Here is a 25,300-nt window from a genome sequence, read left to right as displayed (position 1 = left end):
TTAACTTTTCCTTCTAGCAATCGGCAACATAGATAAATTATCTGGTCAATTATAAATGGGCTTAGTGTTGGCATGATTATAGATAGAGGAATATATTAGAATGCTTGTTTTCTTTAAAAGTGAGAAACCCAATTCCAACTAGAGAATATATCTGCCTCTCAGAAAGAGGAGTGGAGAGGAGTTGGTTTTAGGTACAAATTATACTCTTTGTCTTAAATTACAGTGATAGAACACTGACCATATTTTGACTCTGTGCATTCTTCTCTGACTTCATTCTCTCACTAGTTTTTACACATGGAAAAATATTTGTCAATATCCATATATAAATATCAAGGAAATATTTCTTGTCATACCTAAGATACTCTGATTATGTCATGTACATGTTGCCTGGGGGGTAGATAGGATGCAGGGCAATACGATAAGAAGCTTCCATTCAAAGTGAAAAGGGAGTTCCACAAAGAGTCTTGCAAGAAAATTACAAGGAGGAGTTTGGGAATGTGCTATATTGACAACAGTGATAACCTAATGTATTGGGTTGGCCAAAAAGTTCGTTCGGATTTTCTGTAACACGGCAAACCCGAATGAACTTTTTGGCCAACACAGTACAATGAGTTATTGATACAATTAGTGATGTGACAAATAGTTACTTACAGATACTGAAAAATTAAGAACTTTCAGAATGTTTCATTATCAATTTTATTATCACTAAAACTCTGAGAAACAGACAAGAATGTTATGATTCTTTGAATTTTTTATTACAGAATTTAACATAGCTGCAATTACATAATAAGGAGGCTGAGATGCCATGTCTTATGTCTACTATAAAGAGTCATCAAAAAATATTCAGTGAAAAATACCATTCATTCATTTATAAATGAAAACAAATTACTAACAAAAAATCCCTCTCCTATTACAAAATAGAAGTCTCATATTAAATTATTAAGGATATAAATTCCAATTGAGTAATTCCCCTATGTTCATCTGATCACTAAGTAAAATTTTAAAATACACATGTTGAATATTTATTCTCTTAACCCAGTTTCCCATGAAAGTAGACTGAACAAAACTTCGGTAAAAAGACTTTACTGAGATAAAACCTACAGTTACAAGAGTGAGAAATTAAAGCATCTCAAACCAATCAGAGCTTAGGGTTACAGATAGAAGCAGCATAAATTCCTCAAGTGCATTAATAAGAGTGTTAATGAGAGAGTCCTAATTTCACTCTTTGGCTCAAAAACCCATGCATTCTAGCTATTGGGATTAGACTTATATATTGACTATTTGTCTCGTGTGCACACTCTATGGCTGAGGAGTGCTGTTCAACTCTGCAAAGTTGCCCATAAGCCAGCACCTTAGCTAAATCTTCAGTAGATTTTCGCAAACGGAATCCTTTGATCCAAGAAAATGTTGTGTACTAATTATGCCACATTGTATGATACCACTGTATGTATGTATGTATGTATGTGTGTATGATACCACACTGATGAAACAAGCAATCTGCGAGCCTCTTAATGACTGTGCTGTCAGAGGTAAAATGAATAACATAATTATGTATCTTACTACCTCCAAGGTGGAAGAGATCTGATATAGTTAATCAGCCACCATATGGCAGCTAGTCTCCCCAAAGGTCAAGCCCTATCTAGGACTCATACTCTCTCTCTGCATTGGTAGGTGGACTTTTTCTGAATCAGGATAGTGGATGATGATACCATGTCTTCTAACTAACAACTTAAAATTTGATTAAGTTTCTTCCTTATAGATAAGAATATTGCTTATTGTTGAAAATTAAGTGGAATATACATTTTTAATCATTTTAATGTACAGTCTTCATCTTGAAATTATAGATTGTCATGTACTTGCTCTAATTTTTTTATGTTTATAGTGTTGTTTCAGCTTAAAAAGTGTATACATGAAATATACAGGCAGATATTCTTCTGCTAAAATTAAAATTCATCATTTTATAAATATTTTTTCTAGTTGTCTTAATGGAAAAATATAACCTCTAAAATAATTGTATCAGGCCAATGAATAATAAATATATATAATTTAATAGATAAAATTTATGAGGGTAGGCTTTATAGAGGGAAATATGAAATTATATAGCAACAAATAATTTCAAGTATGAATATGTATGTCTAAAAAGTGAAGATAAAAAGATAGCAAAATCATATTTATTGTGTTCCCTTTCAAGTGAATGTTTCACATGGCTCCATTAAATTCTCCTTGAAAAACCATCTCCCAGAGAAATCCTCCTTGAAGACAAGCCCTGGCATGAAGCCAAAAATATACCACATGTTCATGAAAAGTTGAATGAAATCAGTAATAACATAGCCAAAATATGTATTTATGCATTGCAGTAGATCTGGTTCATCTCATGTATATACTTAGATTAAAATATGAAACTTGCTAAAAAAAATGTTATCAGGATTATGCAAAATGTCAGTAAACAGTTGACAGTTAATTAATGTAATCACCTATACAATGATTGTGTTAAAGTGTTGAACCTCATATTTAAAATGGAATATAAATTTTAATAGGAATATTATGTCTTATGAATAGAAGTAGCAGGGAGTGTAAATTGCTACAGTTACTTTGTAAACAGCTTGGCATTATCTATTTAAACAGGACATAGGCATACCTTATGACTTTCTAACTGTATTCCTAGGTGAACACCCTTCAGAAACTTTATATGTGTACCAGGATGCATATGCTAAAATGTTCAATTACAATTAAATCATAATAAATTGGTAACAACCTACAAATCCACTAGTAGAAAGATTTATAAATAAATCATGGTATATAATCACACATTGGAATTCTTAAAGTAAGGAAAATGAGTTAATTGCAGCTATAAGCAACAACACAGATACACTTCACAAACATAAGTTTCTATGAAAAATACAGTCACAAAACAGTAAATATGGTATACTTCTACTCTCAAGTTTAAAATTTAGAAAACAATCTTATGTTTTAAGAATGCATATTTTTATATAACAATTACAAATAATAAACTTATTATCATGTATGTCAGGGTTGGGGTCACATACTAAAGTGCAGGGAGGACTTTGTTGTGAAATGACCAATAGGGAGCTTCTGAGTTCTGGAAATCTCTAATTTCCTTACGAAGGTAATAGTTAAATGGACATTTGCTTTTGAGAATCCCTCAAACTTGACTATTTTATGCACTTTTCTCTATGCAAAATATATCTTGTGGTGGAGGATGGAGTCACCAAAATAATAACAGCATAGGTGGATAAACAGCTAGACAGAGAGAGAAACGAAAGAGAGAGAGAGATCCTAACTCTTGGATAAGATTGGCTGTGGGTTATACCAGGTTTATTTTGTACATCACAGAAGTATGTGAACAGTTCCCTTCTTCCTGTCATTTAACAAAAGTTTATCAAATTATGGGTATTTATCCCTGCCTTCACTGTAATCTTTCTGGCTAATATTTCTGATATCCCTCAAAAATATCCTTGCTTTATTTTTAACATTTCAGGCCGCTCCTGATAAAATAAAATCTTTCAAACCTAGTTTTATAGCAATAAAAAGACATTAAAATAATAACAAAAGTAGAATGAAAGGCAAGAAGAAATTGGTAGTACCCATGTCTCCCTAGATCACCTCACTTAATAGTAGGATCACTGAGCATCCTCTTCCAGAAATATGACACTAACTTTAGAAGAACCAGTTTCCTGTCTGACGATATGAGGTGATACATTTGTTAAGATTTGCAGAGATATAGCTAAGCAAATATTTAATTTCTCTGGGACTCAGTTATGAATCTGTAAAACAGGATAAAAAGATAGCCACTTTTTAGGGTTGTCATGAGGTTTATAGAGGTGATCATGTGAAAAGCTTTTAGAACCTTTCCTGGCCCATAAAGGAGAGGTCATCATGACACTTGCCTACAAACAAAACCTCTGTGTACTCAGGACTTAGTGAATTAATTATCAAAATTTGACAATCTTATTTTAACTCTACATCCACAAATCTTAATCCCTTCACTAGAGTGTTCCAAAGAAAAACCCAAATGTCATAGCTTATTTTATCCATAAATAAATTAGCATGTAAGTACACATCTCTATATTGGATCAAATCTCTCTTCCTCGGGCTTCCCTGGTGGCACAATGGTTGAGAGTCCGCCTGTCGATGCAGGGGACACGGGTTCGTGCCCCTGTCCGGGAAGATCCCACATTGCCGCGGAGCGGCTAGGCCCGTGAGCCATGGCCGCTGAGCCTGCACGTCCGGAGCCTGTGCGCCGCAACGGGAGAGGCCACAACAGTGAGAGGCCCGCGTACAGCAAAAAAAAAAAAAAAAAAAAAATCTCTCTTCCTCACTCCTTCTCTCTCTCTCCTACAACAGCATTATCACAATTAACATTAACAATAAGACCTTAATAACATGTAATATAAAGTAAGCATTCTATCTGCAATTTTTCAAACTGTCATTTTCTTTCACCTATAGCAATATGCAAATATGTTCTATAAACTTGATTTTTTTTTTTCCTCACTCCCCACCCCACCTCAACCCTAGCCAACTGCTGTTCTGCTTTCTGTCTGTATAGATTTCCCTATTCTGGACATTTCATATAAATGAAATAATTCACTATGTGGTCTTTTATGACTGGTTTCTTTCACTTAGCATAATGTTTTTTTTGTTTGTTTGTTTTTTGTTTAGCAAATATGCATTCTTTATATTCTTTCTTTTTTAAAAAAATCTTTATTGGAGTATAATTCCTTTACAATGGTGTGTTAGTTTCTGCTTTATAACTAAGTGAATCAGTTATACATATACATATGTTCCCATATCTCTTCCTGCTTGCATCTCCCTCCCTCCCACCCTTCCTATCCCACCCCTCCAGGTGGTCACAAAGCACCGAGCTGTTCTCCCTGTGCTATGTGGCTGCTTCCCACTAGCTATCTACCTTACATTTGGTAGTGTATATATGTCCATGACTCTCTTTCGCCTTGTGACAGCTTACCCTTCCCCCTCCCCATATCCTCAAGTCCATTCTCTAGTAAGGCTGTGTCTTTATTCCTGTCTTACCCCTAGGTTCTTCATGACATTCTTTTTCTTTAATTCCATGTATATGTGTTAGCATACGGTATTTGTCTTTCTCTTTCTGACTTACTTCACTCTGTATGACAGACTCTAGGTCTATCCACCTCATTACAAATAACTCAATTTCATTTTTTTTTATGGCTGAGTAATATTCCATTGTATATATGTGCCACATCTTCTTTATCCATTCATCTGATGATGGACATTTAGGTTGTTTCCATCTCCGGGCTATTGTAAATAGAGCTGCAATGAACATTTTGGTACATTACTCTTTTTGAATTATGGTTTTCTCAGGGTATATGCCCAGTAGTGGGATTGCTGGGTCATATGGTAGTTCTATTTGTAGTTTTTTAAGGAACCTCCATACTGTTCTCCATAGTGGCTGTATCAGTTTACATTCCCACCAACAGTACAAGAGGGTTCCCTTTTCTCCACACCCTCTCCAGCATTTATTGTTTTTAGATTTTTTGATGATGGCCATTCTGAATGGTGTGAGATGATATCTCATTGTAGTTTTGATTTGCATTTCTCTAATGATTAATGATGTCGAGCATTCTTACATGTGTTTGTTGGCAGTCTGTATATCTTCTTTGGAGAAATGTCTATTTAGGTCTTCTGCCCATTTTTGGATTGGGTTGTTTGTTTTTTTCTTATTGAGCTGCATGAGCTGCTTATAAATTTTGGAGATTAATCCTTTGTCAGTTGCTTCATTTGCAAATATTTTATCCCATTCTGAGGGTCATCTTTTGGTCTTGTTTATGGTTTCCTTTGCTGTGCAAAAGCTTTGAAGTTCATTAGATCCCATTTGTTTACTTTTGTTTTTATTTCCATTTCTCTAGGAGGTGGGTCAAAAAGGATCCTGCTGTGATTTATGTCATATAGTGTTCTGCCTAGGTTTTCCTCTGAGAGTCTGATAGTTTCTGCCTTACATTTAAGTCTTTAATCCATTTTGAGCTTATTTTTTTGGTGTTAGGGAGTGATCTAATCTCATACTTTTACATGTACCTGTCCAGTTTTCCCAGCACCACTTATTGAAGAGGCTTTCCTTTCTCCACTGTACATTCCTGCCTCCTTTATCAAAGATAAGGTAACCATATGTGCGTGGGTTTATCTCTGGGCTTTCTATCCTGTTCCATTGATCTATCTTTCTGTTTTTGTGCCAGTACCATACTGTCTTGATTACTGTAGCTTTGTAATATAGTCTGAAGTCAGGGAGCCTGATTCCTCCAGCTCCGTTTTTCTTTCTCAAGATTTCTTTGGCTATTCGGGGTCTTTTGTGTTTCCATACAAATTGTGAAATTTTTTATTCTAGTTCTGTGAAAAATGTCAGTGGTAGTTTGATAGGGATTGCCTTGAATCTGTAGATTGCTTTTGGTAGCAGAGTCATTTTCACAATGCTGATTCTTCCAATCCAAGAATATGGTATATCTCTCCATCTATTTGTATCATCTTTAATTTCTTTCATCAGTGTCTTATAATTTTCTGCATACAGGTCTTTTGTCTCCTTAGGTAGGTTTATTCCTGGATATTTTATTCTTTTTGTTGCAATGGTAAATGGGAGTGTTTTCTTAATTTCACTTTCAGATTTTTCGTCATTAGTGTATAGGAATGCCAGAGATTTCTCTGCATTAATTTTGTATCCTGCTACTCTACCAAATTCATTGATTAGCTCTAGCAGCTTTCTGGTAGCATCTTTAGGATTCTCTATGCATAGTATCATGTCATCTACAAGCAGTGACAGCTCTACTTCTTCTTTTCCGATTTGGATTCCTTTTATTTCCTTTTCTTCTCTGATTGCTATGGCTAAAACTTCCAAAACTATGTTGAATAAGAGTGGTGAGAGTGGGCAACCTTGTCTTGTTCCTGATCTTAGTGGAAATGCTTTCAGTTTTCCACAATTGAGGATGATGTTGGCTGTGGGTTTGTCATATATGGCCTTTATTATGTTGAGGAAAGTTCCCTCTATGCCTACTTTCTACAGGGTTTTTATCATAAATCGGTGTTGAATTTTGTCAAAAGCTTTCTCTGCATCTATTGAGATGATCATATGGTTTTTCTCCTTCAATTTGTTAATATGGTGTATCACGTTGATTGATTTGCGTATATTGAATAATCCTTGCATTCCTGAGATAAACCCCAGTTGATCGTGGTGTATGATCCTTTTAATGTGCTGCTGGATTCTGTTTGCTAGTATTTTGTTGAGGATTTTTGCATCTGTGTTCATCAGTGATATTGGCCTGTAGTTTTCTTTTTTTGTGACATCCTTGTCTGGTTTTGGTATCAGGGTGAACGTGGCCTCGTAGAATGAGTTTGGGAGTGTTCCTCCCTCTGCTACATTTTGGAAGAGTTTGAGAAGGATAGGTGTTATCTCTTCTCTAAATGCTTGATAGAATTCGCCTGTGACGCCATCTGGTCCTTGGCTTTTGTTTGTTGGAAGATTTTTAATCACAGTTTCAATTTCAGTGCTTGTGATTGGTCTGTTCATATTTTCTATTTCTTCCTGATTCAGTCTTGGCAGGTTGTGCATTTCTAAGAATTTGTCCATTTCTTCCAGGTTGTCCATTTTATTGGCATAGAGTTGTTTGTAGTAATCTCTCATGATCTTTTGTATTTCTGCAGTGTCAGTTGTTACTTCTCCATTTTGATTTCTAATTCTATTGATTTGAGTCTTCTCCCTTTTTTTCTTGATGAGTCTGGCTAATGATTTATCAATTTTGTTTATCTTCTCAAGGAACCAGCTTTTAGTTTTAGTAATCTTTGCTATTGTTTCCTTCATTTCTTTTTCATTTAGTTCTGATCTGATCTTTATGATTTCTTTCCTTCTGCTAACTTTGGGTTTTTTTTTTTTTGTTGTTGTTGTTCTTTCTCTAATTGCTTTAGGTGCAAGGTTACATTGTTTATTCGAGATGTTTCCTATTTCTTAAGGTAGGATTGTATTGCTATAAACTTCCCTCTTAGAACTGCTTTTGCTGCATCCCATAGATTTTTGGGTCGTCGTGTCTCCATTGTCATTTGTTTCTAGGTATTTTTTAATTTCCTCTTTGATTTCTTCAGTGATCACTTCGTTATTAAGTAGTGTATTGTTTAGCCTCCATGTGTTTGTATTTTTTACAGATCTTTTCCTGTAATTGATATCTAGTCTCATAGCATTGTTTTCAGAAAAGATACTTGATACAATTTCAATTTTCTTAAATTTACCAAGGCTTGACTTGTGACCCAAGATATGATGTATCCTGGAGAATGTTCCATGAACACTTGAGAAAAATGTGTATTCTGTTGTTTTTGGATGAAATGTCCTATAAATATCAATTAAGTCCATCTTGTTTAATGTATCATTTAAAGTTTGTGTTTCCTTTTTTATTTTCATTTTGCATGATCTGTCTATTGGTGAAGATGGGGCGTTAAAGTCCCCTACTATGAATGTGTTACTGTCGATTTCCCCTTTTATGGCTGTTAGCATTTGCCTTATGTATTGAGGTGCTCCTATGTTGGGTGCATAAGTATTTACAATTGTTATATCTTCTTCTTGGATTGATCCCTTGATCATTTTGGAGTGTCCTTCTTTGCCTCTTTTAATAGTCTTTCTTTTAAAGTCTATTTTGTCTGATATGAGAATTGCTACTCCAGCTTCCTTTTGGTTTCCATTTGCATGAAATATCTTTTTTCCATCCCCTTACTTTCAGTCTGTATGTGTCTCTAGGTCTGAAGTGGGTCTCTTGTAGACAGCAAATATATGGGTCTTGTTTTTTTATCCTTTCAGCCAATCTGTGTCTTTTGGTGGGAACATTTAGTCCATTTACATGTAAGGTAATTATTGATATGTATGTTCCTATTCCCATTTTCTTAATTGTTTTGGATTCGTTATTGTAGGTCTTTTCCTTCTCTTGTGTTTCTTGCCTAGAGAAGTTCCTTTAGCAGTTGTTGTAGAGCTGGTTTGGTGGTGCTGAACTCTCTCAGCTTTTGCTTGTCTGTAAAGGTTTTAATTTCTCCATAAAATCTGAATGAGATCCTTGCTCGGTAGAGTCATCTTGGTGGCAGGTTTTTCTCCTTGATCACTTTAAATATGTCCTGCCAGTCCCTTCTGGCTTCCAGAGTTTCTGCTGAAAGATCAGCTGTTAACCTTATGGGGATTCCCTTGTGTGTTATTTGTTGTTTCTCCCTTGCTGCTTTTAATATGTTTTCTTTGTATTTAATTTTTGACAGTTTGATTAATAAGTGTCTTGGCGTATTTCTCCTTGTATTTATCCTGTATGGGACTCTCTGTGCTTCCTGGACTTGCCTATTTCCTTTCCCATATTAGGGAAGTTTTCAACTATAATCTTTTCAAATATTTTCTCAGTCCCTTTCTTTTTCTCTTCTTCTTCTGGAACCCCAATAATTCGAATGTTGGTGCACTTAATGTTGTCCCAGAGGTATCTGAGACTGTCCGCAGTTCTTTTCATTCTTTTTTCTTTATTCTGCTCTGCAGTAGTTATTTCCACCATTTTATCTTCCAGGTCACTTATCCGTTCTTCTGCCTCAGTTATTCTGCTATTGATCCCATCTAGAGTATTTTTAATTTCATTTATTGCGTTGTTCATCATTGTTTGTTTCATCTTCAGTTCTTCTAGGTCCTTGTTAAATGTTTCTTGTATTTTGTCTATTCTATTTCCAAGATTTTGGATCATCTTTACTATCATTATTCTGAATTCTTTTTCAGGTAGACTGCCTATTTCCTCTTCATTTGTTAGGTCTGGTGGATTTTTATCTTGCTCCTTCATCTGCGGTGTGTTTTCCTGTCTTCTCATTTTGCTAATCTTACTATGTTTGGGGTCTCCTTTTTGCAGGCTGCAGGTTCGTAGTTCCCGTTGTTTTTGGTGTCTGTCCCCAGTGGCTAAGGTTGGTTCAGTGGGTTGTGTAGGCTTCCTGATGGAGGGTACTAGTGCCTGTGTTCTAGTGGATGAGGCTAGATCTTGTCATGCTGGTGGGCAGGTCCACATCTGGTGGTGTGTTTTGGGGTGTCTGTGGACATATTATGATTTTAGGCAGGCTCTCTGCTAATGGGTGGGGTTGTGTTCCTGTCTTGCTAGTTGTTTGGCATAGGGTGTCCAGCACTGTAGCTTGCTGTTCGTTGAGTGAAGCTGGGTGCTGGTGTTGAGATGGAGATCTCTGGGAGATTTTTGCCGTTTGATATTATGTGGAGCTGGGAGGTCTCTTGTGGACTAGTGTCCTGTAGCTGGCTCTCCCATCTCAGAGGCACAGCACTGACTCCTGGCTGCAGCACCAAGAGCCTTTCATCCACACAGCTCAGAATAAAAGGGATAAAAAGTAGAAAGAAAGAATTAGTAGAAGTAGTAAGAAAGAAAGGAAGAAAGAAAGAAAGAAAAAAAGGAGGGAGGGAGGAAGGAAGGAAGGAACGAGTTAAGGAAGGAAAAAAGAAAGAAGATAAAGTAAAATAAAGTATGATAAAATATAATAAAGTTATGAAAATAAAAAAGTAATTATTAAGAGAAAAAAAGAAAAAAATTAAAAAAAATAAAACGGACGGATAGAACCCTAGGACAAATGGTGGAAGCAAAGCTATACAGACAAAATCTCACACAGAAGCATACACATACACACTCACAAAAAGAGGAAAAGGGGAAAAAATCATAAATTTTGCCCTCAAAGTCCACCTCCTTAATTTGGGATGATTCGTTGTCTATTCATGTATTTCACAGGTGCAGGGTACATCAAGTTGATTGTGGACGTTTAATCCGCTGCTTCTGAGGCTGCTGGGAGAGATACCCCTTTCTCTTCTTTGTTCTCACAGCTCCCAGGTGCTCAGCTTTGGATTTGGCCCCGCCTCTGCCTGTAGGTCGCTGGAGGGCGTCTGTGTTTTGCTCAGATAGGACAGGGTTAAAGGAGCCGCTGATTCAGGGACTCCGGATTACTCAGGCCTGGGAGGGGGGAGGGGGGGCGGGAGGGGCACGGAGTGAGGGGCGGGCCTGCAACGGCAGAGGCCGGTGTGACGTTGCACCAGCCTGAGGTACGCCGTGCGTTCTCCCGGGTAAGTTGTCCCTGGATCCCGGGAACCCAGCAGTGGCGGGCTGCACAGGCTCCCCGGAAAGGAGGTGTGGATAGTGACCTGTGCTCGCACACAGGCTTCTTGGCAGCGGCAACAGCAGCCTTAGCATCTCCTGCCCGTCTCTGGGGTCCGCGCTTTTAGCTGCGACTCGCCCCCGTCTCTGGAGCTCCTTTAAGCGAGCTCTTAATCCCTTCTCCTTGAGCACCAGGAAACAAAGAGGGAAGAAAAAGTCTCTTGCCTCTTCGGCAGGTCCAGACTTTTCCCGGACTCCCTCCCGGCTAGCCGTGGTGCTCTATCCCCTTCAGGCTGTGTTCACGCTGCCAACCCCAGTCCTCTCCCTGTGCTGCGACCAAAGCCCGAGCCTCAGCTCCCAGCCCCGCCCGCCCCGGCGTGGGAGCAGACAAGCCTCTCGGGCTGGTGAGTGCCGGTCGGTACCGTTCCTCTGTGCGGGAATCTTTCCGCTTTGCCCTCCGCACCCCTGTTGCTCTGCTCTCCTCCGCGGCACCGAAGTTCCCTGTCTCCCGCAGTCTCTGCCCGCCAAGGGGCTTCCTAGTGTGTGGAAACATTTCCTCCTTCACAGCTCCCTCCCACTGGTGCAGGTCCTGTCCCTATTCTTTTGTGTGTTTTTTTCTTTTTTTCTTTTGCCCTACCCAGGTACGTGGGGGGTTTCTTGCCTTTTGGGAGGTCTGAGGCCAGTGTTCAGTAGTTGTTCTGTAGGAACAGTTCCACATGTAGATGTATTTCTTATGTATTTGTGGGGAGGAAGGTGGTCTCTGCGTCTTACTCTTCCGCCATCTTGAAGCTCTCTCCCTTATTACCTTTTTGAATCCTATTTTGTTTTTAAATATGGCTTTGTCTTACACCCAGAATGATATAACCACTGTCTAGATTTTAAATGCATCACACCAGTTTTCTGAACTGATTAGTCAGTCAACAATTAGTTTATCCGGGAGTTTGATAATGAAATGGTGATGCTAATGCACACTAGGTTCTTCTAGACAGTTCTGCAACTGGTTTTCCAACTGAGGGTATTAAGTTTGACATTTTTTAATATATCAGAAAGAAAGACAACACTGACTTCCAGGTTCTATGATGATTTTTCAGTTTTGTGAAGCAAAATAGAATGTCTAAAAAGATAATGACTCAATAAAACACCCATAAATTTTACAGATATGTCAATATAATTTTAAAACTCGAATTAAAAAATAAAGTTCTTCAAAATATGTGCTTAAAGTGAACATGAAAATACCAATCTATAATCCATAGTAATATATTTCTTAATGATTTAACAATTTATCAAAAGTTAAATGGAAAATTTGTCCAGCTATATAGTTATTCATTCAATTTAAACAAAAAAAATGGTGGCATAAATTATCAGGTAATTGCTTTGATTCTTCATTTTATTTTGAGTGTGCATAAGCCAAACCAATGATGAATCGTGTCAGCAAACATGAAATAACCTGATTTTTATGGCACTGGATTTTTTCCAGATGGAGGAATATTTAAGTAAGGTGCTTAAAATTCACATTTTTATTCTTTCAGTTACTAATATCTGAATATGCAATATAAGTTGTTCTAAGTGCAGATGTTCTTATTGCTAGATTCATCTGTGCCAATAAAGCAAAATGCATGTATATAAATACAGACTTTAATCTTTGATTCACCATTTTTAGTAGTACCATCCATACACTCAAAGATTTGCTTTACATTGGTAATTCAAACACCCAATATTTGTGTACTGACATGTGTTGATTATCTGATTTTATCCATGTAACATCCTTCATGAAGATGATATAGTACTATAATGGTCATATATTTTTTAAACTTGAAAAATCCTACCCCTACACTATTCCAAACAATAAATCCAAAAGAACGTCCTTTTGCTTTTGTTCATGTGATCCACTTATCGCTGCCTTTTGTGTTGCCTCAACTTGCACCTGGTGAGCAATGAGAAGAGTGACAGTCCTCCTTGACCTCTTGCAGCCAGCTCAGCATCACCACTTATTCTCTCTGACAGAGGAAGTTTCTTCTTCCTCAATAGGAATGCCTATTTCTTTTCTGTTCTCTGCCTGGTTTTGCCCACACCTCTGTGATCCCACAGATCAAATACATTTCTTGGTGATAGTCTTGCCACATCTGGCTCCATATTTCACCACTGACTTGACACTCCTTCACAATGTTCACCTGATTCATTCAGCCTTTACATACATACAGTCTGGTGAGCTCAGTCATCATAGTACTAGGTATTTGAATAAGAATAATTTATTCTGTCATACTTAATTCTCTAATGCTGAAAGTTATTTCTCTAAAACAAATTATTTGGCAAATAAACTAAATACTAGCTCAGACATGGCAAATCTGATGGTAAAATAATTTTATGTGTTCCTTACTTGCCTTTTATAGGCAAATCATATGTGTACCTTAAAATATTTTCAAACTTCTATGATTAGCAACGTCCTTTATAAAGTAATTTGTGTGGTAATTCTAGTTCTTTATGTAAAGCAGATTTAATTCTGGAAACCTTTTACCAATATACTCACCAATAGAATGGATTGATTTACTTGCATGGTTATAGAAGTTTTGTACTGAGCTTAGTTCCCTAGAACGTCATCTACAAAAGTCTACAATTCTCTGAAAATGCTAAACTGCTGCAGGGTTAAATAAGGTAACACTATAGAACATGATTTTTATGAAGATCACAGTGGTTCATAAATTTTTATAAATTTTATATTCATTTTATAAATAATTTTCTTGATTTTGAAAGAACAAATTCCTTCATTTAAAAAAGAGAGAAAATTCTAATTTATTGTAGTGGATGAAGTAAGAAGAAAAATTTCCCATCAAAGTACTCTAAATATTATTGTTGTTTTAAAAAGCATAATGACTAAATAAAATAAATGCTCATGTCAAGAATCCCAAATTGAAAAATATAATAATTTGCATGTGATTAAAGCTCTTTTCAGTTTTTAATCACAATATAACGGCAGATGAAAGTTGAAGTTCCCAGTGTTTTCTACCCCTCTCTTTTCTTCCCCAGAAGCAACCACTCTCATGAATTTGGTGTCCTTGGTTTTATACCTTAATACTAACTTATGGTTTTGTTGAACATTTAGCTAAACTACTTCATAATATTGTTGCCACAATATCCATTTTTTGTGGCCAAGAAGCCTGCAGAGACCTTGAACTGACACCAGTCCCTCCTGCCAGCATCCACCCTAGATAACAGCCTGCAGAACAAGTATGTTTCTGATACAACTCCCTCAACATGTGTGCACCTTAGATAAAACCCAATGTTTACTAAAACCCCACTGTTTTTGGTTTGAATTGACCAATATGGTTTTAGCCAAAGAATCTCAAAGCACTGCACCAAGGGACCCTAATAAAGACATGTGCCCCATGTCCTGTCGGTTGTGCTCTCTTTGCCCACACCCTGCCTTAACCTCCCTGTGTACCTCCTCGAGGACCAAGGAATAATAAACTTCTCTATTTCACTTTCCTTTGCAGTCTTTTTTGAGCAATGCTCACCATCTGACACCCCCAGGCTCTACTTAACAAGCATTAATTTAAAGGCACAACAGGTATGTACATAAGCAGTATTTTTTTGATATTTTAAGGTCTGTAAATGAACTTATTCTATATGTGAGATTATCAAGCATGTTATATTTATTCAACAATATAATTTCAGGATTGTAAGGGTTGATAAGCATAGACATGCACTTATTTCTTTCCCCAGGGCTGACATTTCAGGATTCTGGTTTTATGCTATTATAACAAACCTGTGATTAATATCTATGTGTGTGTCTTCATGTGCTCATGTTCAAGAATTTTTTTAATGTAGGAGTGGAATTTCTGGTTCATGGGTTGTTTATATTTTTATCATTCAAGTATCACTATTCTTTGACTATTGAAAACCCTCTCCTCAACTTCAGGGACATCATCTTATCTCTCCTCCCAGACTCTGATGAAACAACAATATGGCAACAATATTTGGGAATAAGCTTGTAAAAATATAAACTGAGGCATATTAAAAATTTTAATAGATTATTTGAGCAAAAAATCAATTTGACTAAGGCTGTGCCAAACCAGAAGTGATTAGGAGTGCTCCACTAATAGGAGTTCAAGGGAGAGACTTTTATAGACAAAAGGTAGAAGCAAAGCAAGAAAATTATTTGATTGACTGTAGCTTAAAGCTTAGTTGGCTGATTGTGACTGGTCGCCCTTATGTTTCAATTTTGTAACCTTGAGGCATTTACAGGCTTAGCTTTTGGTTTGCTTAAGTAAGACTCCACCACATTAGAACCACCTCAGTCTGACGGCCTCCTTGTTTAATTAATTTAACGAGCTTAATTATTGAAATGGTGTATGAGAGAAAAAGAACAACAAATCCAAGAAACTATTTATGGAGATCAAAAGGTGCTATTGAAATATATATTTATCTTCTCTCAGTGTAACCCTCTGAAGGAGTATGATATTTATTATAGGCAACATATTAAATGCACTCAAATATGACTTGCTGTTTATATACTTGGGAAACCAGAATATGACCTAAAGATTATTGTGATTTCCTAAACTTTAGTCATAGTGCTACTTTATCCAAAATGAGATAATCAGTGTGGAAATAATAGAAATGCTTGCATATTCACTCTTGGTATGCTATTAGAATGTGACTTACTTAAATGTGGAAAGCATTGTCTGCTTTTATGGAAAAAAAATGTACTATGGACATGTTTAGCAGATTTGGCATCTGATCCAAATATCGTACTGAACTATCACTTAACTTCTAGAACCTCAGTTTCTCACCTTTAAAATTGTTACAGTGGTATCTACTTTGCTTTTGAAATTGGGTTGTATAGAAGCAATTATCAAGCAAGATAATGGATATGAATGGGCTTTTAAAACTGGCAAGATTATGTAAATGTATGCAGTGATTATTCAGTACTTCCAAACACATTCATAGAATAATGAGACCAATCAGCATATGTCTTTGGTGACAGAGAGTATAATCTCTGAGTCTCTGAACACTAAATGTATCACCACTTACTGCTATGAAAACCATGTACACATACACAAAAAAAACACACAAATTCACACATAAAAGTCTTATTATTAATGACCTTGAAGCAGTGTATGATGTTCTAAAATATACTTGTGAACAAACACTACTGGAAGAGGAGCCTCGATACTGTCAATGTCTAAATGGCAGTTCATCTGATGTAACACTGTTCTGACATTGAATCTGTGTTAATCAACAGCCTGAGTAAATGAACCAAAAAAGTTCTTATGATTGCTGTTAACCTCAGCAAAGACAGAGGCAACAACTGCCACAGTAACAGCATGTTGAATGCTAAGAGAATTGGTGCACTGCCACTCTTCATAGAAGCTGACAGCTGTTAAGTCAGCTCTGGTGTAATTACTATTGTTTTACTCTATAATTTTGTGCATTTGATTTTGGTGTCAAATTTCAAAGTCGGAATAGAAATTATGTAAGGCTACATTGAGTTATAAATATAATTGTTCAAATCAATTTTTTCTTATTTTGAATAGTAATTTATCATATGGGTAGATAGACAGATATATACACATATGTACACACATATATGTATGTATGGTTCCTTACAGAGATGAATTGGAAGGCCAGTCAGTGTTGAGGATGTGGAGCAACAAGACCTTATTTATTTATTGCTGGTCAGGGTGCAGAATGGTAGAGCCATTTTGGAAGAGCATTTGGCAGTTTCTCATAAAGCTAAACATAGTCTTAAAAAATAATCCAACCATTATTATCTTAGAGTCTTACCAAATTGTTATGAAAACATGTCCACAAAAAACCGTACACAGATCTGTGCAAAAGTTTTATTCATACTCACTAAAACTGGAAGCAAACAAGATGTCCTTAGATAAATTAAAAAAATAAATTATGGTACATTCATACATTTGACTACCAGTCAACAATAAAAAAGGATAAACTATAAAGTCATGTAAAAACTTGGAAAAATCTTGTATGAATACTGCTAAATGAAAGAAGCCAGAGTGGAAAAGCTACATACTGTATGAGTCTATTTAGAGGACATTCTAGAAAATGCAAAAGTATAGAGACAGTAAAAGATAAGTGATTGTAGAAATTTGGAGGGGTGTGTTGAGATTCTTGGAGATGTTGACATTATTGCATATGATACTCTAATGATAGATGCATAATACTATGAATCTGTCAAAACTCATAGAACTTTATAGCACAGAGTGAATGTTAATGCATACAAACTTAAAAATACATATATTAAGGAGATAGTGGAATCCCATGATGGAATGCAGATTGTGACAAAAGAATCTAATTGTTTATGAAATGACATCAGTGAAGTGCATGTTGTGTGTGTGTGTATGTGTGTGTGTGTGTGTGTGTGTGTGTGTGTGTGTGTGTGTGTGTGGTGAGAGGGTGGGGCAAGATATGTGGAGACGCTGGCCCAAGTACCTTTGCAGGGAAATGGAGTCTATAAGACCAAAGACAAAAGGAACTCTCTATATAAGCACCCTACTCTAGCTGATGAAGTTCTCTATCATGGGAGCATTGATTACAAATTCAGAAATCACTATACATGTATATGTGAATGAAACGATTAAGCAAATGGTTGGCAGAGAGTAAAGAAGGATTGATCACTCTTGGAGGGGGCATTACAATTGAGGAGAAGGCTAGATTGTTCTGTGTGGTAATGGATTAAAGTTGAAGGTATCAATATAAACTCAAGTTTAAATTAATATAGATACAGATGTATATATATATATATATATATATATATATATATATATATATACACACACATATGAAGGTCAATATACACACATATATTTCTGTGTCCTTTCAGTTGAAAGCCTAGAAAGAATTGAAACCACAGTAGCAATGAGCACAGCTAGAACCCAGATTTGTTTCTAATATCGTTTCTCCAAGAAAAGGAACAAAGAGTCTCTGGAGAAAGCACTGATTCTTGGGCCGGTCAGGGAACATACAAGATATGCTGGAGCATCCTGTAATGTCAGAAAGTAAGGAAGTAATTTTTTTAAACGATGGAGGTATGTCAAAGAACACATGAGCCAACTGAAAGAGTCACATTTACAGATTTGAGCAACCAAATAAACTAGCATTGGATTGTAACCTAAATTATAAAGTTATTACCTATAAGTTCATTCTAATATATAAATAGATGATTGAATAAATATACAAATGGGGCAAATAGGAAAATCTTCTGTTTAAAAGAATTTCCAATAATTTATGTAGATACTTTTAAGGAATTGAAGCATAACTCCCCACTCCTTAAGTATGGGCCTACATAGTGACTTCGTTTCAAAAATATGGTAGGTAAAGAGGAAAAATTAAACTGTATTTGTTTCTATGCTATATACACCTATAAATAGATTTTATATTACCAGCATTGTTAGTAAAAATGATTCTAAATTGCTTTCTTTATTTGTTTTGGTTGGTTATCTTTTCTTGTTAACAGAGAAATGATAGTTACATTCTAGCAGAAAAACAGAGAATTCAAACAAAAAATAACAATGTATTTTTAGAAGCAGAGGATGCTATTTAAAATCAATTTCATTGTATTATGACACTGTCAACAAAATATTGTTCCCTTGACATTTCAGCTCAACACTTCAAAATTCTAAATGTAGTAAAAATTTCAAGACGTTTTCTTCAAATTTAGATTTTTTTTCCCTCAGAGCCTGAGCCCATATGTCAAATTCTCTCACCACAAATACAGAAGGAATAAAAGTCTGCAGTTTGCATTTGAATTTTTTAAAGCAATACTGGAGGAAAAGATGGCCAGTGTGATCCAATAATATTTTCAGATTCCTACAGATTGATTCCTTTGAAGTATATTATGAAGGGGTTACAAATAATGACACTGTTTACAAATAAAGATACCAAATAAAGATGCTGTTGAAAGCTTCTGAAGGATTACTATCACTAATACATTGAAAAATAAATTATTATAGTCATATATTGTGCCTTTCTGTCCTAAGGGGAAAACATTGTACTTCATGGACAAATGTTAGAAGTACTTAGGAGATCCTTCCTTGTTACTTATTGAAGCTTTACTCAATACATACGGTGGAATTTTTCAAAGATTCTGGCAAAGTTTACTAACAACTCTGCCAGCAGTCATTTCAATGAGAAGGTGATGAATTTGTATTTTTCTATTTTCTTTGTAAGAAATGATATCTCATTTACTCTATTCCATTTGAGATATATAAATATTTGGATTTTAAAAATGTACCCCCCCCCCGCTTCAGTTGACCCTCGAGCAATGTGGGGGTTGGCACGCTGACCCTCTACACAATGGAAGATATGCATATAACTTATAACTGGCCCTCCATAGGTGCAGTTCCTCCATACATGCAGTTCCTGCATATCCGGGCATTCCACCAACTGCAGATCATGAACAAATCTGGAAGTATCATGCTCCCTGATTTCAAATTCCATTACAAAAACTATTGTAATTACAACACTGTGGTACTGACATAAAAACAGACACACAGATTAATGGAACAGAATAGAGAGCCCAGAAAAAAACACACATATATGGTCAATTAATTTACAACAAATGAGACAAGATTATACAATAGGGAAAAGACAGTCTCTTTAATAAATGGTGTTGAGAAAATTAGACAGACACATGCAAATAATGAAACTGGACCACTATATTATGCCATACACACAAAATTAATTCAAAGTTGATTAAAGATTTGAACCTATGAATGACTCAAAACCATAAAGCTTCTTGACAATGGTTTTAGCAATGATTTTTGGATTTGATGATAAAAGATATGATTATGTACACAAAAAATTCTAAGAAATTTACCAAAAAATAAGACATAAGAGAATTTAGCGTGATACACAATGTAAAAAAAGTAAAACCTCTTATATCTATGTATTATCAACAAACAACAGGAAACTGAAATTAAAACAATGCATTATAATAGCATTAAACATTAAGGGTAAGTATAAAAAAATACATGGAAAAAATTATTACACTGATGTATACAAAATATTACCAAGACATATTTTAAAAGACCTAAATCAGTGGAATGATATATACCATATTCACTGATTGGAAAGTTCCATATTTTTAAGATGATAAGCCTTAGTATATTGTCTGTAGATTCAATACCCAGCAGCATCTCATTCAAACGCCAGGCGTTTAGTAAGAAGTTGACAAGCTGATTCTAAAGCGTATGTATAAAATAGAAAGTATCTAGAATAACCAAGATAAAGTCTTGAACAAGAATAAAATTGGAAGACACAGAGTAGCAGGTTTCAAGATTACATACATATAAATACACAAGTATAATGTTGGAGAGTGTGCTCAGAAATAGACCCACAACTCTACTGTCAATTGATATTCAATTAAGATGCCAAGCGATTTATTTTGGACAAGAAAAAAAAATAACAAACTGTCTTGTAACTAGACAACCAAATAGTCAAATATGAAAAATAAATGAGTCTCCATTATTACCTTGCACTGTTTACAAAAATTAGCGTAGATCATGATCCTATAAAAGTTCCAGACTTTACATAAAGTCATAGACATAAAATCTGCTGGAACTATAAAGCTTCCAGAATAAAACAAGATTAGATCTTAGTGAATTTAGAGAAGACACCAGATATTCTGAATAAAGAAAGTAAAAATTGATAAATGTTACTGCATCAACTTTTAAAACCTTCTCATGATAAAAACTACTTTAAAAGCTACCAAAAATATAGAACTCTATTAACTAATATTCATGCTGAAGTATTTAGGGAAAATTATTCTTATGACTATAATTTACTTTGAAATATATTCAAAACAGGATGGATTAATGGATTAACAGAGAAACCAAGTATAGTTGCACATTAAAGGTAGGATCTAGGTGTGGTTATACAGGTGTTCATTGTAAAATTATTGAAATTTGGCTATTTGAATTTTTTCATAATAAAATTCGGGAGGAATTTTTTTTAATTAAAGGGGAAACTAAACAAAGGGAGAAAATGTTGTAGTACATAGTATGATATTGTGATTTATAATTAGAATTTATTTGGTCTTTGTCCCCATTTCTGGCACAGAGCCCATAAAACTCTTGGAATTTACTAAGTGATGAGATTGATAAAGGTGTCATTGGTTATGTCAATGAGGTGACTTTGGTGAAACACCTAGATGACCTAAGTTTGGGGGCTAGTTGCCTGGGCATCCAACCATGTGATTAGAGGATTGGAAGTTTTCAGCTCCACCCGCTGACCTCCGGGGAGGGGAGAGAGCCTGAAGGTTGAGTCAATCAACAATGGTCAAAGATTTAATCAATCATGAATATATAATGAAGCCTCCATAAAAACCCTAAATGATGGGGTTCAGAGAGCTTCTGGATTGGTCAACACATGCTGATTTGGGGAGAGTGGCATGCTCAAAGAGCATGGAATTTCCGTGCTCCTTCCCACCTATCTTGTGCTATGCATCTTTTCCATCTGGTTTTTCCTGACTTATATTCTTATATAATAAACCAGTAATCTAGTAAGTAAAATATCTTTAAGTTCTGTGAGCCACTCTAAGCAAATTAATCAAACCAAACAAGGGCACCATTGGAACTTCAAATCTATAGCTGGTCAGTCAGAAGCATAGGTGATAACTTGAGCTTGCTACTGGGGTCCAAAGGGGAGGGACAGTCTTGTGATACGGTGGAATTGAATGCTATCTCTGGATAGGTAGTGTCAGAATTGAGTTGAATTGTAAAACACCCAGCTAGTATTGGGAAACCCTCTCCCTTAACACACACACTGGAATTGGGTGCAGAACGCATTACACAGGTTTGAGAAATGACTTGCAACCAGAATATATAAGTGACTTCTATATTTAAATAGGGAAGAAGTAATCCATTCAACTAAAAAATGGGATAAAAACTTGAAATGACATTTCATAGAGTAAGCTATCTAAGTGGCCAATAAGAAAATGAAGACATTTTCAATATCATCATTCATTAAATATATGCCATTTAAACCATAGTAAGGTGCCAATATACACCTACATAAATTTTGTAAAATAAAAATATTGACAACACCATGGGAATATCAAATAACTGGTTCTCAACATATAATGTATACTCTCACGTATAATCAGCCATTCTACTTTTCAGTATTTACCGAAGGTTGTGCTTTCCTAAGAATTTGTCCATTTCTTCCAGGTTATCCATTTTATTGCCATATATTTGCTTGCAGTAATCTCTTATGATCTTTTGTATTTCTGCAGTGTCAGTTGTTACTTCTTTTTCATTCCTAATTCTATTGATTTGAGTCTTCTCCCTTTTTTTCTTGATGGGTCTGGCTAATGGTTTATCAATTTTGTTTATCTTCTCAAAGAACCAGCTTTTAGTTTTATTGCTCTTTGCTATTGTTTCCTTCATTTCTTTTTCGTTTATTTCTGATCTGATCTTTATGATATCTTTCCTTCTGCTAACTTTGGGTTTTTTTTTGTTCTTTATTCTCTAATTGCTTTAGGTGTAAGTTTAGGTTGTTTGAATTGTTTCTTGTTTCTTGAGGTAGGCTTCTATTGCTATAAACTTCCCTCTTAGAACTGCTTTTGCTGCATCCCATAGGTTTTGGGTCGTCGTATTTTTATTGTCATTTGTTTCCAAGTATTTTTTGAATTACTCTTTGATTTCTTCAGTGATCTCTTGGTTATTAAGTAGTGTGTTGTTTAGCCTCCATGTGTTTGTATTTTTTACAGATATTTTCCTGTAATTGATATCTAGTCTCATAGTGTTCTGTTAGGAAAAAAATACTTGATATGATTTCAATTTTCTTAAATTTACCAATGCTTGATTTGTGACCCAAGATATGATCTATCCTAGAGAATGTTCTATGAGCACTTGAGAAGAATGTGTATTCTGTTATTTTTGGATGGAATGTCCTATAAATATCAATTAAGTCCATCTTTTTTAATGTATAATTTAAAGCTTGTGTTTCCTTATTTATTTTCATTTTGGATGATCTGTCCATTGGTGAAAGTGGGGTGTTAAAGTCCCCTACTATGACTGTGTTACTGTCGATTTCCCCTTTTATGGCTGACAGTATTTGCCTTATGTATTGAGGTACTCCTATGTTGAGTGCATAAATATTTACAATTGTTATATCTTCTTCTTGGATCAATCCCTTGATCATTATGTAGTGTCCTTCTTTGTCTCTTTTAATAGTCCTTATTTTAAAGTCTATTTTGTCTGATATGAGAATTGCTACTCCAGCTTTCTTTTGGTTTCCATTTGCATGGAATATCTTTTTCCACCCCCTCACTTTCAGTCTGTATGTGTCCCTAGGTCTGAAGTGGGTGTCTTGTAGACAGTATATATACAGGTCTTGTTTTTGTATCCATTCTGCAAGTCTATGTCTTTTGGTTGGAGCATTTAATCCACTTACATTTAAGGTAATTATGGATATGTATGTTCCTATTACCATTTTCTTAATGGTTTTGGGTTTGTTATTGTACGTCTTTTCCTTCTCTTGTGTTTCCTGCCTAGAGAAGTTCCTTTCGCATTTGTTGTAAAGCTGGTTTGGTTGTGCTGAATTCTCTTACCTTTTGCTTGTCTGTAAGGTTTTTAATTTCTCCGTCAGTTGAATGAGTTCCTTGGTGGGTAGAGTAATCTTGGTTGTGGGTTTTTCCCCTTCATGACTTTAAATATGTCCTGCCAGTCCCTTCTGGCTTGCAAAGTTTCTGTTGAATGATCAGCTGCTAACCTTATGGGGGTTCCCTTTTATGTTACTTGTTGTGTTCCCTCACTGCTTTTAATGTTTTTTCTTTGTATTTAATTTTTTTTAATATCATTCCTTATTTTTTATTAAGTAATTTATTTAATTTTGCTGTGTCGGGTCTTCATTTCTGTGCGAGGGCTTTCTCTAGTTGTGGCAAGCGGGGGTCACTCTTCACTGCAGTGTGTGGGCCTCTCACCATCGCGGCCTCTCTTGTTGTGGAGCACAGGCTCCAGACGCGCAGGCTCAGTAATTGTGGCTCATGGGCCTAGTTGCTCCGCAGCATGTTGGATTCTCCCAGACCAGGGCTCAAACCCGTGTCCCCTGCATTAGCAGGCAGAGATTCTCAACCACTGTGCCACCAGGGAAGCCCTGTATTTAATTTTTGATAGTTTGATTAATGTGTGTCTTGGCATGTGCCTCCTTGGATTTATCCTCTATGGGACTCTCTATGCTTCCTGGACTTGATTAACTATTTCCTTTCCCATATTAGGGAAGTTTTCAACTATAATCTCTTCAAATGTTTTCTCAGTCCCTTTCTTTTTCTCTTCTTCTGGGACCCCTATAATTAGAATATTGGTTCGTTTAATGTTGTCCCAGAGGTCTCTGAGATTGTCCTCAATTCTTTTCATTCTTCTTTCTTTATTCCACTGTGCAGTAGTTATTTCCACTATTTTATCTTCCAGGTCACTTATCCGTTCTTCTGCCTCAGTTATTCTGCTGTTGATCCCTTCTAGAGAATTTTTATTTTCATTTCTTGTGTTGTTCATCACTGCTTGTTTGCTCTTTAGTTCTCCTAGGTCCTCGTTAAACATTTCTTGTATTTTCTCCATTCTATTTCCACGATTTTGGATCATCTTTACTGTCATTATTCTGAATTCTTTTTCAGGTAGACTGCCTATTTCTTCTTCATTTGTTAGGTCTGCTGGGTTTTCACCTTGCTCCTTCATCTGCTGTGTGTTTTTCTGTCTTCTCATTTTGCTTAACTTACTGTGTTTGGGATCTCCTTTTCGCAGCCTGCAGGTTCGTTTTTCCCATTGTTTTTGGTGTCTGCTCCCAGTGGCTAAGGTTGATTCAGTGGGTTGTGTAGGCTTCTTGGTGGAGGGGACTAGTGCGTGTGTTCTGGTGGATGAAGCTGGATCTTGTCATTCTGGTGGGAAGGTCCATGTCTGGTGGTGTGTTTGGGGGTGTCTGTTGCTTTATTATGATTTTAGGCAGCCTCTGTGCTAATGGGTGGGGTTGTGTTCCTGTCTTGCTAGTTGTTTGGCATAGGGTACCCAGCACTGTAGCTTGCTGGTCATTGAGTAGAGCTGCATCTTGGCGTTGAGATGGAGATCTCTGGGAGATTTTTGCCGTTTGATAATACGTGGAGCTCTGAGGTCTCTTGTGGATCAATGTCCTGAACTTGGCTCTCCCACCTCAGAGGTACAGTC

The sequence above is a fragment of the Grampus griseus genome (assembly GCF_964374135.1).
Source record: "Grampus griseus genome assembly, chromosome: 3".
In the NCBI taxonomy this organism is placed as follows: domain Eukaryota; kingdom Metazoa; phylum Chordata; class Mammalia; order Artiodactyla; family Delphinidae; genus Grampus; species Grampus griseus.
This window is presented reverse-complemented; position numbering follows the sequence as displayed.